This window comes from Macaca fascicularis, chromosome X (assembly GCF_037993035.2).
Source record: "Macaca fascicularis isolate 582-1 chromosome X, T2T-MFA8v1.1".
Classification (NCBI taxonomy): Eukaryota; Metazoa; Chordata; class Mammalia; order Primates; family Cercopithecidae; genus Macaca; species Macaca fascicularis.
Window position 1 is genome coordinate 111,382,175 of NC_088395.1, and position 12,180 is coordinate 111,394,354.

The 12,180-nt window shown below is 37.3% G+C and overlaps 1 protein-coding gene across 2 annotated transcripts in view; it reads left to right on the plus strand.

The window, feature by feature from the left end:
- IL1RAPL2 (interleukin 1 receptor accessory protein like 2) overlaps nt 1-12,180 on the plus strand; it is a 1,296,718-nt gene that overhangs the window by 345,904 nt on the left and 938,634 nt on the right. The gene's annotated exons all lie outside the window — the stretch shown is intronic.

Here is a 12,180-nt window from a genome sequence, read left to right on the forward strand (position 1 = left end):
TTTCAGAAAAGGGAAAAAAGCTACTTAATTTACTTTATGAGACTAGCATAACCATCATAAAACCAGGAAAAGGCAGAATCTGAAAAGCATAGGCCAATCATATTTATAGCATAGGTGAAAATGTCTGAAACAAGAACCATTAGACAATTATTACTCAGGTACAAGCCCCAAGAGTCATCTTTCTTTCCTCTTTTCCCGCTTTTACTCAACATCTAGTGAGTCACGTCCTGTTGACTCTGCCTCTTAAACATATCTCAAATCTGTTCAATCTTCTTTGTCTTCACTACCACCGTTGGCAAGTGAATCAATCTCTCTTCCTGCAGTGGTCTCTATTCAGAATCTCCACTCTTGCTTTTACTGCAGTACTTTAAAAATGTAAATCAGATGATGTCATTCCTGCATCAAAATTCTCTAAAGATTTTCCATGACATATAGAATACAATCCAAACCTCTCACCCTAATCTACAAGTCCCTGCACAATATGACATACCGCTTCATCACCATCTCTTGCTACTCTGCTCCTGGCTCACTGCACTGAAGACATATTGACCTTCTTCCTGTTATTTGAAGAGACCAAGCTTGTTGCCACCTCAGATAATTTATGTTTTCTGTTCCTTCTGTCTGAAATACTCTCCTGTAACTGTTTGCAAATAAATCTTCTCAGTATTCAGGCCTTCACTCAAATATCACTTTCTCAGAGAGGCCTTCCCTAGTACATCTCCCTGTTTCTTCATTTACTCTTCTCCCTACCTTTTACTCTGTATCCCATTAACCTTCTTATTTTGCTTCATGGTGCTTATCAGTATCCCCCAATAATCATTTTCAGATATTTTAGAAATGCATTGTCCTTCTATCTTCTATCAGTTGCAGGTGGACAGGGATTTTTTTTTTTTTCTGTATTTCTAACACCTAGAAGGCCGGGGAGGCACTAAATATATATATTGCATGAATAAATATAATGTAAACCTCCTTGTGTCACAGATGAGAAAACTGAAGGCTAGGGAAGGAGTGTGACTTGCTCAAGATTACTTGCCCACCTGGGAATAGAATCCTTTCTCCTGAGTTACAGTCTGGTGCTCTTTCTGCTGTAACACATGTTTCTATGTGCCTCTAGCCCCATAATTCTAGTTTCAAAAGGCAATCCTGTCCTCTCCCTGGTGGACTAGTTTAAGTATTAATTTATAGAGATGTTTATGAAGCATGCTGCAGGCAAATCAATATGATAATGAGAGTTAGATATGGATACTATATTATTTTGTGGCTTTCCAATAGTGACTGTTTCATTTCAGGATTGCTTTCCTTTCAGAGGTAGGAAAAATACTTATTTTTAATGTGTGTGTCTATTAGCAAATATGGTAAAGCATGATAAGACCAAGCATGCTGAGCTGATGACATTAACTTATCCTAAATAAGTCTCACATGAGCCAACTGGTTCAGATTAAAGTCCCTTATTCACCATGATGCAAAGTACTTTTACAATAAAACAAAACAAAACAGAAGAGGTCACATAGCAAGTGTGTGTGTGCGTACACACGTATGTGCTGCAAGTTAATAAGTACATTGTGTGAGTGCCATGTGACTGTGACTGTGCCAGTGGAGATACAAAAGAAGTGTCAGGCATAGTCCTTATCATCAAGGGTCTTACAAAATACAGTCTTGAAATTACTAGAAAATAGTTCTGATGTATTATATAAGCAAGGCAGGATAGTAAGAGTAAGACTGTATCTACCAGGGCCAGTGAGATACAGAATAAGAGAAAAATCACTATGAGGTAGAGTTAATCTGAACAAACAACACAGAGACTATGCAATCAAAACTATGGGTGGCCTGCCTTTCTTCTTTCTGTGGCAAGACTCACAGTATATATTGATATATCATTAAAAATCATTTATTTTGTTTGTATTCAGGCTGATACCATTGACCACAGGAGACAGAGTTTTCTAAGACTTTAAAATAATTCTTGGAAGATAATGTCTGGTAGTTGCTTTCGATTTTCTAAGCAGAAACACAGTGTTCAAGTACCCTTTGTCTACCTTCAGAATTGGGAGTAGGGATGTTTCCTGCCACTGTGGAATATTTCACAAGGTTTCATCAAAGTTTCAGAATATCAGTTTCTTCATGGTATGTCACTTCAGGCCCCTGAACAAACTGGAAGGGGTGTGTTCTGTTTTGCTTGCTCTGGGTAGCCTATATCTCTGGATTGTCTGTTCCCTGTCAACTGCCAGTGGAAGGAGGCTGATTAAGTGCATTTCATTTGTGAATGGACTTTTAAGCAACAGTAAAGAATTCTCACCAAACACACACAACCCTTTCAGGCCTAATCCTACAAACCCAATTAAAGGTAATGGACACTCTATTTGATGAGGCAGTTTAGCTAAGCCAGCACTCTCTGATGGTAGCTAGAGATGTTATTCAGAATTTTGCAAATGCCATCCATATTTGCAGGAATTTATGCCTTTATATCAACTGCGAAGTAGAGCCTTCTATTTGCAACATGCAAAACACTAACCACATTTCTTCTTTAAAAATGTATTAGGGAAGAAATTATGTACTAGAATATTAGGTTTCTTATAATAAGAGCTATAGGGACTTTAAAAATAGATTTTGGTTGCTGGGAGTAGAAATTTGGTTCAGAGTGATAAATTTTCTGCATTTATTTATTTCTGCACATTTCCTTAAGCAGTGTGTGCAGGTAAATGAAAATATTATCAAATTTATTTTAAAATAGGACATAAGAACTAGAGCAGTGTTTCTCTAAATAGGGACTGCCTGCAATAAGATCACCTTGTAGGGGGAGTTGTTTAAAAATTCAGATTGCTCGCCCTCACACCAGACCTGCTGAATCACTCTCTGAAGTTAGGGCCTATGGATCTTTACTAAAAACAAACAAACAAACAAACAAACAACCGACCAGGTGTTTCTGATACACTCTAAGGTTTGACAACATTGGCAGTAGAAATTGTGGAGTAATTACTTAGGAGCAGGTTTGGTTAGAAAGGGTTACGCAGAAGGATAGTGTGGGTCTGGAGTGCTGGTCAAATTTCTGACAGCTTTTTACCTCATTTGCATCTCAATGTTTCTAAAAAAGGAAATGCTAAAAAAGGAAAGTATCTCAATAGATAGGACTAAAACATTGTGGCATACCCACATAATACTATACAACCTTTAAAATAATTTTATAAAATGATATATAAATGCATCTGGAAAGATATTCTGTATTGTTAATTGAGAAAAGCAAGTCACAAAACATATACGTTGTGATTGCTTTCAAAAATACTATATACTATAGACAAGGAAAAATATCTGGGTGAATATACACAAAGGAATTAATGGTATCAAATTACAGGTAATTTTTATAGTCTTCTTTTTGCTTATCTGTATTGTCTCAATTTTCAATAATGAACATTTACTGCAAAAGTAGTATCAAAACTGTTATAGTAAGAAGAAAGTATCCATTTCCTATAGTATAATTTTTAACATCTTAATTGAAGGAACCTTTTTGGTTCCATGCTATCTAGTATTTTAGCACCTCAGATGTTACCATTAATTAAGTTAAAACGTGGTTATTTGTTATAGAATAATATTACCTTACAAAATAAAAATCTATAGAAGTTATATAAATTGAATTTGCAATTGAATGCTATTTTAGTGGATTGGAAGAAAAGATGATTGTTTTGGCCCACTTTACCTTCATTGAAAAGTATCACTTTCCACCTTGTATATACCTATTTTAAATAATTTTATTGCAGCTCAAAGTAAATTAAAATATCAAGTTTAAAACAATTTTTTAAAGAGAGATATAGAGATCTGGACTCTAGAGCTGCAATGCCAATGTGGTAGTCACATTGGGGCTACTGACCACTTGATACCTGGCTAGTCAGATTTGACATGGCTGTAAGTATAAAACATGCAACTTATTTTAAATACTTAGTATTAAAAAAGAATGTAAAATATCTCCTTAATTATATTTATATTGCTTGCATGGTGAAATGATAATATTTTGCATATATTGGATTAAAGTGTTATTAAAATTAACTTTAGTTTCTTTTTTTAATATGATTAGTAAAACCTTTTCAATTACACATGTGGCATGCATGATTTATCTATTAGCACTGCTTAGAGTTAGACATCATGTTATTGCAGGAAACCTTTTGGATGACCCAGCTTGCCTGAAGGTCAGATGGTGCTACTGAGCCCAGGCCAGATGAGCAGGCTTCTCAAAGTGTGCTCCATGGACCAGCATCAGTATCACCTTACAAATTGTTAGAAATGCAAATTATTGGGCCCCAGCCCAGACCTACTGAGTTGAAAACCTGCGAGGAAGACTCAACAATCTGTGTTTTTACAAGCCCTACTCAGTGATTCTGACACAAACCAAAATTGAGAAGGGCTAATTTGAAGAATTATTGATAAGTCTTACTATAAATGTGAGAACACTTGCCTCTATTCTATCAGCTTTGAAAATCTAGATTTCTGCCTTTTATAATTCGCTTATACTATGGCTCAGTTGCCTCAAGATGAAGAATATAATGTTGATCATGATTATTGATGATAAAAGCCCTTATATGATACAGCCACCTACTTTTTAGATTTAGAAAAGAGAATATGACCCTTTTACTTAAAGTATATGAACAACATCTATTCACAATTCTGTCTGGGATTTAAATGTGTGTTAAGTTAAAGTATTACCTGTACAGTTATTATTTCTACTGAATATAGACAAAGGACAAGGCTTGAAAAGGATGGACAGAAGAGGAATTGATTCTCTTACTTCATTAATTCATTCAACAAATATTTATTGAGCACCGATGGGGAGAGAGACCTTTTGATTCTGGTCTTGGATCCTCTTTCCCTGCTTTTGCATGGGAAATCTCACTAGGAAATTAATGGTCCTGTTGAAAGGAATCCAGAGTATTAGCTGTTGCAGGTAAGAATGTCCAGAGAAAGATGAAACAGCATTCCTCATAACCAAGAAGCAGGGGTCTCAAATTTCTCATAATATCGGTGTAAATCGATTAAGAAAGAAATAATTTTCAGCATCAGCTTTATGTAATAATAATAATTATGTAATAATCATAATAATAGATTTTTATAAGGAGACACTTTTGTATTTGTTTAAAAAATCACAAATGTCCATTATGAGTATGTTTTTCTTTTCAACTGTCATGTCATCTGGCTTTTAAAGGCAAATGAAATGTTTTTAGACGTCATGCTCTGACAAGAAGTGAACCTCACAGCATCTATTACATGTAGTACAGAGAATGTTTAAAAGCCGTTAGGTTACACTGGAATGTTGATATAACAATATCCACCCTTGAGAGTTTGTCATAAGGTAACTCTCTCTCAGAGCACATCTGAAAGGAGCTATATTTTAAAATATTGTTCCCCAGCTGCCGTGCTAAGGTTTAGGTATAAGGAGAAAAATAAAATACAGAGTTTACCTTCTAGAAATGTGGAGTTTCTTGCTATTTGTCAACTCTAGTTGTGACTTAGAATCAACAAAAGGGCTTTTGAAAGAATAACAAATTGGGCCCTTTTCAGTTAAATAAAAATCATATGGGGTTGGGTCCAGGCACCATCAGAGTTGAGAACTACTGGCAGAGCTGCTATGACAAACACTTAAATACAATGTCACAGAGCTAAAATAAAGTATTAATAAGGTTTAATAAGAATGCAACTGATTTTTTCATGAAGAAATTGTCAATGTTTGGAAATTTCACCAAAAATTAAACCAGACTAGCAAATAAAGTATCATGACTAGTCACTTTGGGATTTTTTCTGAGATCTCTTTCTGATATCTCTTTTTCTGAGATCTCTGTTTTCTCTCTTGCTTTCTGGGACCAATGCTAGTTAGCATTTGTTTCTGAGTTCCTGTGTGAATTTGTTCTTTTGTTGAACCCTTTCCTCCCGACTGCATATACTTAATACTCTTAAAGCACTCTCTTCTAAGAAATCTTTGGAGAACCAGAGAGAAAAACCCAGTGAGAATTACTTGCATTTCCAGTTGTTAGTTTCTTTTGTTTGGCTGAACTCCAGTGCAGCCCACTGATTTCTCTTCAGATTTCTTTGGAAGTGACACATTTTCTTGGTCATTAAATTAGGTTTTCATGGATGGGCTTAAAATCTTTCTCAAATGTATTACTTCTTTCTGTCTTGTTCAGATATCTGGGTGTGGGCAGGTAGACGACCTGGTCTCACCAATACTGATCCCACCACAGTGTAGTCAATGAAACTTTCATTAGTGTTCAGGTGTGATATCTTATTACATTTTTCACAATTCTCCCTATCTGGAATACCTGGATAAAGATTCAGAGAGGGCTGGGCAGGGCATCTCTGAAAGAAAGGCAGCAACCCCAGTCAGGGGCTTATAGATAAAACTCCCATCTCCCTGGGACAGAGCACGTGGGGGGAAGGGGTAACTGTGGGTGCAGCTTCAGCAGACTTAAATGTTCCTGCCTGCTGGCTGTGAAGAGAGCAGCGGATCTCCCAGTACAGTGCTCAAGCTCTGCTAATGGACAGCCTGACTCCTCAGATGGGTCCCTGATCCCAATGCCTCCTGACTGGGTGACACCTCCCAGCAGGGGTCAACAGACATCTCATACAGGAGAGCTCTGGTTGGCATCTGGCAGAAGCCCCTCTAGGACGAAGCTTCCAGAGGAAGGAATAGGCAGCAACCTTTGCTGTTCTGCAGCCTCCGCTGGTGATACCCAGGCAAACAGGGTCTGGAGTGGACCCCCAGCAAACTCCAGCAGACCTTTAGCAGAGGGGCCGGACTGTTAGAAGGAAAACTAACAAACAGAAAGGAATAGCATCAACATCAACAAAAAGGACATCTACACAGAAACCCCATCCAAAGGTCACCGACATCAAATACCAAATATAGATTAATCCATAGAGATGAGGAAAAACCAGCATAAAAAGGCTGAAAATTCAAAAAACCAGAATGCCTCTTCTCCTCCAAAGGATCACAACTCCTCACCAGCAAGGGAAGAAAGCTGGATGAAGGATTAGCTTGACAAATTGACAGAAGTAGGCTTCAGAAGGTGGGTAATAACAAACTCCTCTGAGCTAAAGGAACATGTTCTAACCCAATGCAAGGAACCTAAGAACCTTGTAAAAAGATTAGAGGAACTGCTGATGAGAATAACCAGTTTAGAGAAGAACATAAATGACCTGATGGAGATGAGAAACACATCATGAGAACTTCATGAAGCATATGCAAGTATCAATAGCCAAATTGATCAAGCGGAAGAAAGAATATCAGAGATTGAAGATCAACTTAATAAAGTGTGAATACAAGATTAGAAAAAAAAAGAATAAAAAGCAATGAACAAATCCTCCAAGAAATATGGGGCTATGTGAAAAGACTAAACCTATGTTTGATTGGTGTACCTGAAGGTGATGGGGAGAACGGAACCAAGTTGGAAAACATTCTTCAGGATATTATCCAGGAGAACTTCCCCAACCTAGCAAGACAGGCCAACATTCAAATTCAAATAATACAGAGAACACCACAAAGATACTCCTCGAGAAGAGTAACCCCAAGACACATAATTGTCAGATTCACCAAGTTTGAAATGACAGAAAAAATGTTAAGGGCAGCCAGAGAGAAAGGTCGGGTTACCCACAAAGGGAAGCCCATCAGACTAACAGTGGATCTCTCTGCAGAAAAACTACAAGCCAGAAGAGAGTGGGGGCCAATATTCAACATTCTTAAAGAAAAGAATTTTCAACACGGAATTTCATATCCAGCCAAACTAAGCTTCATAAGTGAAGGAAAAATAAAATCCTTTACAGACAAGCAAATGCTAAGAGATTTTGTCACCACTAGGCCTGCCTTACATGAGATCCTGAAGGAACCACTAAATATGGAAAGGAAAAGCCAGTACCAGCCACTGCAAAAACATACCAAATTGTAAAGACCATCAACACTATAAAGAAATTGCATCAATTAATGGGAAAAATAACCAGCTAGCATCATGATGACAGGATCAGATTCACACATAAAAATATTAACCTTAAATGTAAACAGGCTAAATGCCCCAAATAAAAGACACAGATTGGCAAGTTGGATAAAGAGTCAAGACCTGTCAGTGTGCTATATTTAGGAGACCCATCTCAAGTACAAAGACACACATGGGCTCAAAGTAAAGGGATGGAGGAATATTTACCAAGCAAATGGAAAGGAAAAAAAAAAAAAAAAAGCAAGGGTGGCAATCCTAGTCACTGATAAAACAGATTTTAAACCAACAAAGATCCAAAAAGACAAAGAAAGGCATTACATAATGGTAAAGGGAACAATGCAACAAGAAGAGCTAACTATCCTAAATATATATGCAACTAATACGGGAGCACCCAGATTCATAAAGCAAGTTCTTAGAGACCTACAAAGAGATGTAGACTCCCTCAAAATAATAGAGGGAGACTTTAACACCCCACTGTCAATATTAGAGAGATCAAAGAGACAGAAAATTAACAAGGATATTCAGGACTTGAATTCAGTTCTGGACCAAGTGGATCTAATAGGCATCAACAGAACTCTCCACCCCAAATCAACAGAATATACATTCTTCTCAGCACCACATCACACCTATTCTAAAATTGACCACATAATTGGAAGTAAAACACTCCTCAGAAAATGCAAAAGAATGGAAATCATAACAAACAGTCTCAGAAAACACTGCAATCAAACTAGAACTCAGGATTAAGAAACTCATTCAAAACTGCACAACTCCATGGAAACTGAACAACCTGCTCCTGAATGACTACTGGGTAAATAACAAAATTAAGGCAGAAATAAGTAAGTTCTTTGAAACCAAGGGGAACAAAGACACAATGTACCAGAATCTCTGGGACACAGCTAAAGCAGTGTTTAGAGGGAAATTTATAGCACTAAATGCCCATGGGAGAAAGCTGTAAAGATCTAAAATCGACACCCTAACATCACAATTAAAGAACTAGAGAAGCAAGAGCAAACAAATTCAAAAGTTAGCAGAAGACAAGAAATATCGAAGATCAGAGCAGAACTGAAGGAGATAGAGACACGAAAAACCCTGCAAAAAAATCGATGAATCCAGGAGTTGGTTTTTTGAAAAAGATTAGCAAAATAGGCTGCTAGTCAGAATGATAAAGGAGAAAGGAGAGAAGAATCAAATAGATACAATAAAAAATGATAAAGGTGATATCCCCACTGAGCCCACAAAAATACAAAATATAATCTGATAATACTATAAACACCTCTATGCAAATAAACTAGAAAATCTAGAAGAAATGGATACATTCCTGGAAACATACACCCTCCCAAGACTAAACAAGGAAAAAGTCAAATCCCTGATTAGACCAATAACAAGTTCTGAAATTGAGGCAGTAATTATGAGCCTACCAACCAAAAAAAGCCCAGGACCAGACTAATTCAGAGCCGAATTCTACTAGAGGTACAAAGAGGAGTGGTACTATTCCTTCTGAAAATATTCCAAGCAATAGAAAAAGAGGAAATCCTCCCTAACTAATTTTATGAGGCCAGAATCATCCTGATACCAAATCCTGGCAGAGACAAAACAGAAAGAACATTTTAGGCCAATATCCCTGATGAACATCAATGCAAAAATCCTCAATAAGATACTGGCAAACCAAATCCAGCAGCACATCAAAAATCTTATCCACCACGATCAAGTCAGCTTCATCCCTGGGATGCAAGACTGGTTCAACATATGCAAATCAATAAATGTAATCCATCACGTAAACATAACCAATGACAAAAACCACATGATTGTCTCAACAGATACAGAAAAGGCCTTTGATAAAATTGAACACCCCTTCATGCTAAAAACCCTCAATAAACTAAGTATTGATGGAACGTATCTCAAAGTAATAAGAGCTATTTATGACAAACCCACAGCCAATATCATACTGAATGGGCCAAAGCTGAAGCATTCCCTTTGAAAACTGTCACAAGACAGGGATGCCCTCTCTCACCAGTCTTATTCAACATAGTATTGGAAGTTCTGGATAGGGCAATCAGGCAAGAGAAAGAAATAAAGGATATTAAATAGGAGGAGAGGAGGTCAAATCATCTCTGTTTGCAGATGACATGATTGTATATTTAGAAAACCCCATAGTCTCAGACCCAAATCTCTTTAAGCTGATAAGCAACTTCAGCAAAGTCTCAGGATACAAAATCAATGTGCAAATATCACAAGCATTCCTATACACCAATAATAGGCAAACAGAGAGCCAAATCATGAGTGCACTCTCATTCACAATTGTTATGAATGGAATAAAATACTTAGGAATACAAATTACAAGGAATGTGAAGGACCTCTTCAAGAATGACAAACCACTGCTCAAGGAAATCATAGAGAACACAGACAAATGGAAAAACATTTCATGCTGATGAATAGGAAGAATCAATATTGTGAAAATGGCCATACTGCCCAAAGTAATTTATAGATTCAATGCTATCCCCACTAAGCTACCACTGGCTTTCTTCGCAGAATTAGTAAAAACTACTTTAAATTTCATATGGAACCAAAAAAAGAGCCCGTATAGCCAAGACAATCCTAAGTAAACAAAAAAAGTCAAAGCTGGAGGCATCACACTACCTGACTTCAAACTATACTACCAGGCTACAGTAACAAAAACAGTATGGTACTGGTACCAAAACAGATACATAGACCAATGGAACAGAACAGAGGCCTCAGAAATAGTGCCACACATCTGCAACCCTCTGATCTTTTGCAAACCTGACAAAAACCATCATTTGGGAAAGGAATCCCTATTTAATAAATGTTGTTGGGAAAACTGGCTAGCCATATGCAGAAAACTGAAACTAGACCCCTTCCTTACACCTTATACAGAAATTAATTCAAGATGGATTAAAGACTTAAACATAAGACCTAAAACCATAAAAAACCGTAGAAGAGAACCTAGGCAATACCATTGAGGACATAGGCGTGGGTGAATACTTCATGTCTAAAACACCAAAAGCAGTGGCAACAAAAGCCAAAATTGACAAATGGGATCTAATTAAACCAAAAAGCTTCTGCACAGCAAAAGAAACTACCATCAGAGTGAATAGGCAACCTACAGAATGGGAGAAAATTTTTGCAATCTATCCATCTGACAAAGTGCTAATATCCAGAATGCACAAAGAACTTAAACACATTGACAAGAAAGAAAAAAAAAACCATCAAAAGGTGGGTGACAGATATGAACAGACACTTTTCAAAGGAAGATATTTATGTGGCAGACAAACGTATGAGAAAAAGCTCATCATCACTGGTCATTAGAGAAATGCAAATCAAAATCCCATTGAGATACCATCTCATGCCAGTTAGAATGGCGATCATTAAAAAGTCAGGAAACAACAGATGCTGGAGAGGATGTGGAGAAATGGGAATGTTTTTACACTGTTGGTGGGAGTGTAAATTAGTTCAACCATTGTGGAAGACAGTGTGGTGATTCTTCAAGCATCTAGAACCAGAAATACCATGTGACCCAGCAATCCCATTACTGGGTATATACCCAAAGGATTATAGACGTATGTTTATGCAGCACTGTTCACAATAGCAAAACTTGGAACCAACCCAAATGCCCATCAATGATAGACTGGATAAAGACAATGTGGCACATATACACCATGGAATACTATGCAGCCATAAAAAAGGATGAGTTCATGTTCTTTGCAGGGACATGGATGAAGCTGGAAACCATCATTCACAGCAAACTAATACAGGAACAGAAAACCAAACGCCACATGTTCTCACTCATAAGTGGGAGTTGCACAATAAGAACACAAGGACATAGGGAGGGAAATGTCATGCACGGGGCCTGTTTGGGGGTGGTGGCTAGGAGAGGGATAGCATTAGGAGAAATAGCTAATGTAGAGGATGGGTTGATGAGTTCAGCAAACCGTCATGGCACATGTATACCTATGTAACCAACCCGCATGTTCTGTGCATATATCCCATAACTTTAATAAAAAAATACATACATACATACATACATACAAGAAAAAACTCAGAGAGGGGATGTCTAGAACAGTTTCTTCCTAGACTTTCCACCAATCACCTTTTCAGCCCCACCCTAACTCCTATCTTCAGACGTATCTGATGTCTTCCATATCTGTGAATTTCAGAAGTTTCATGGAGGAAAATAGGCTTGTTACTTGTTGATTCCGTG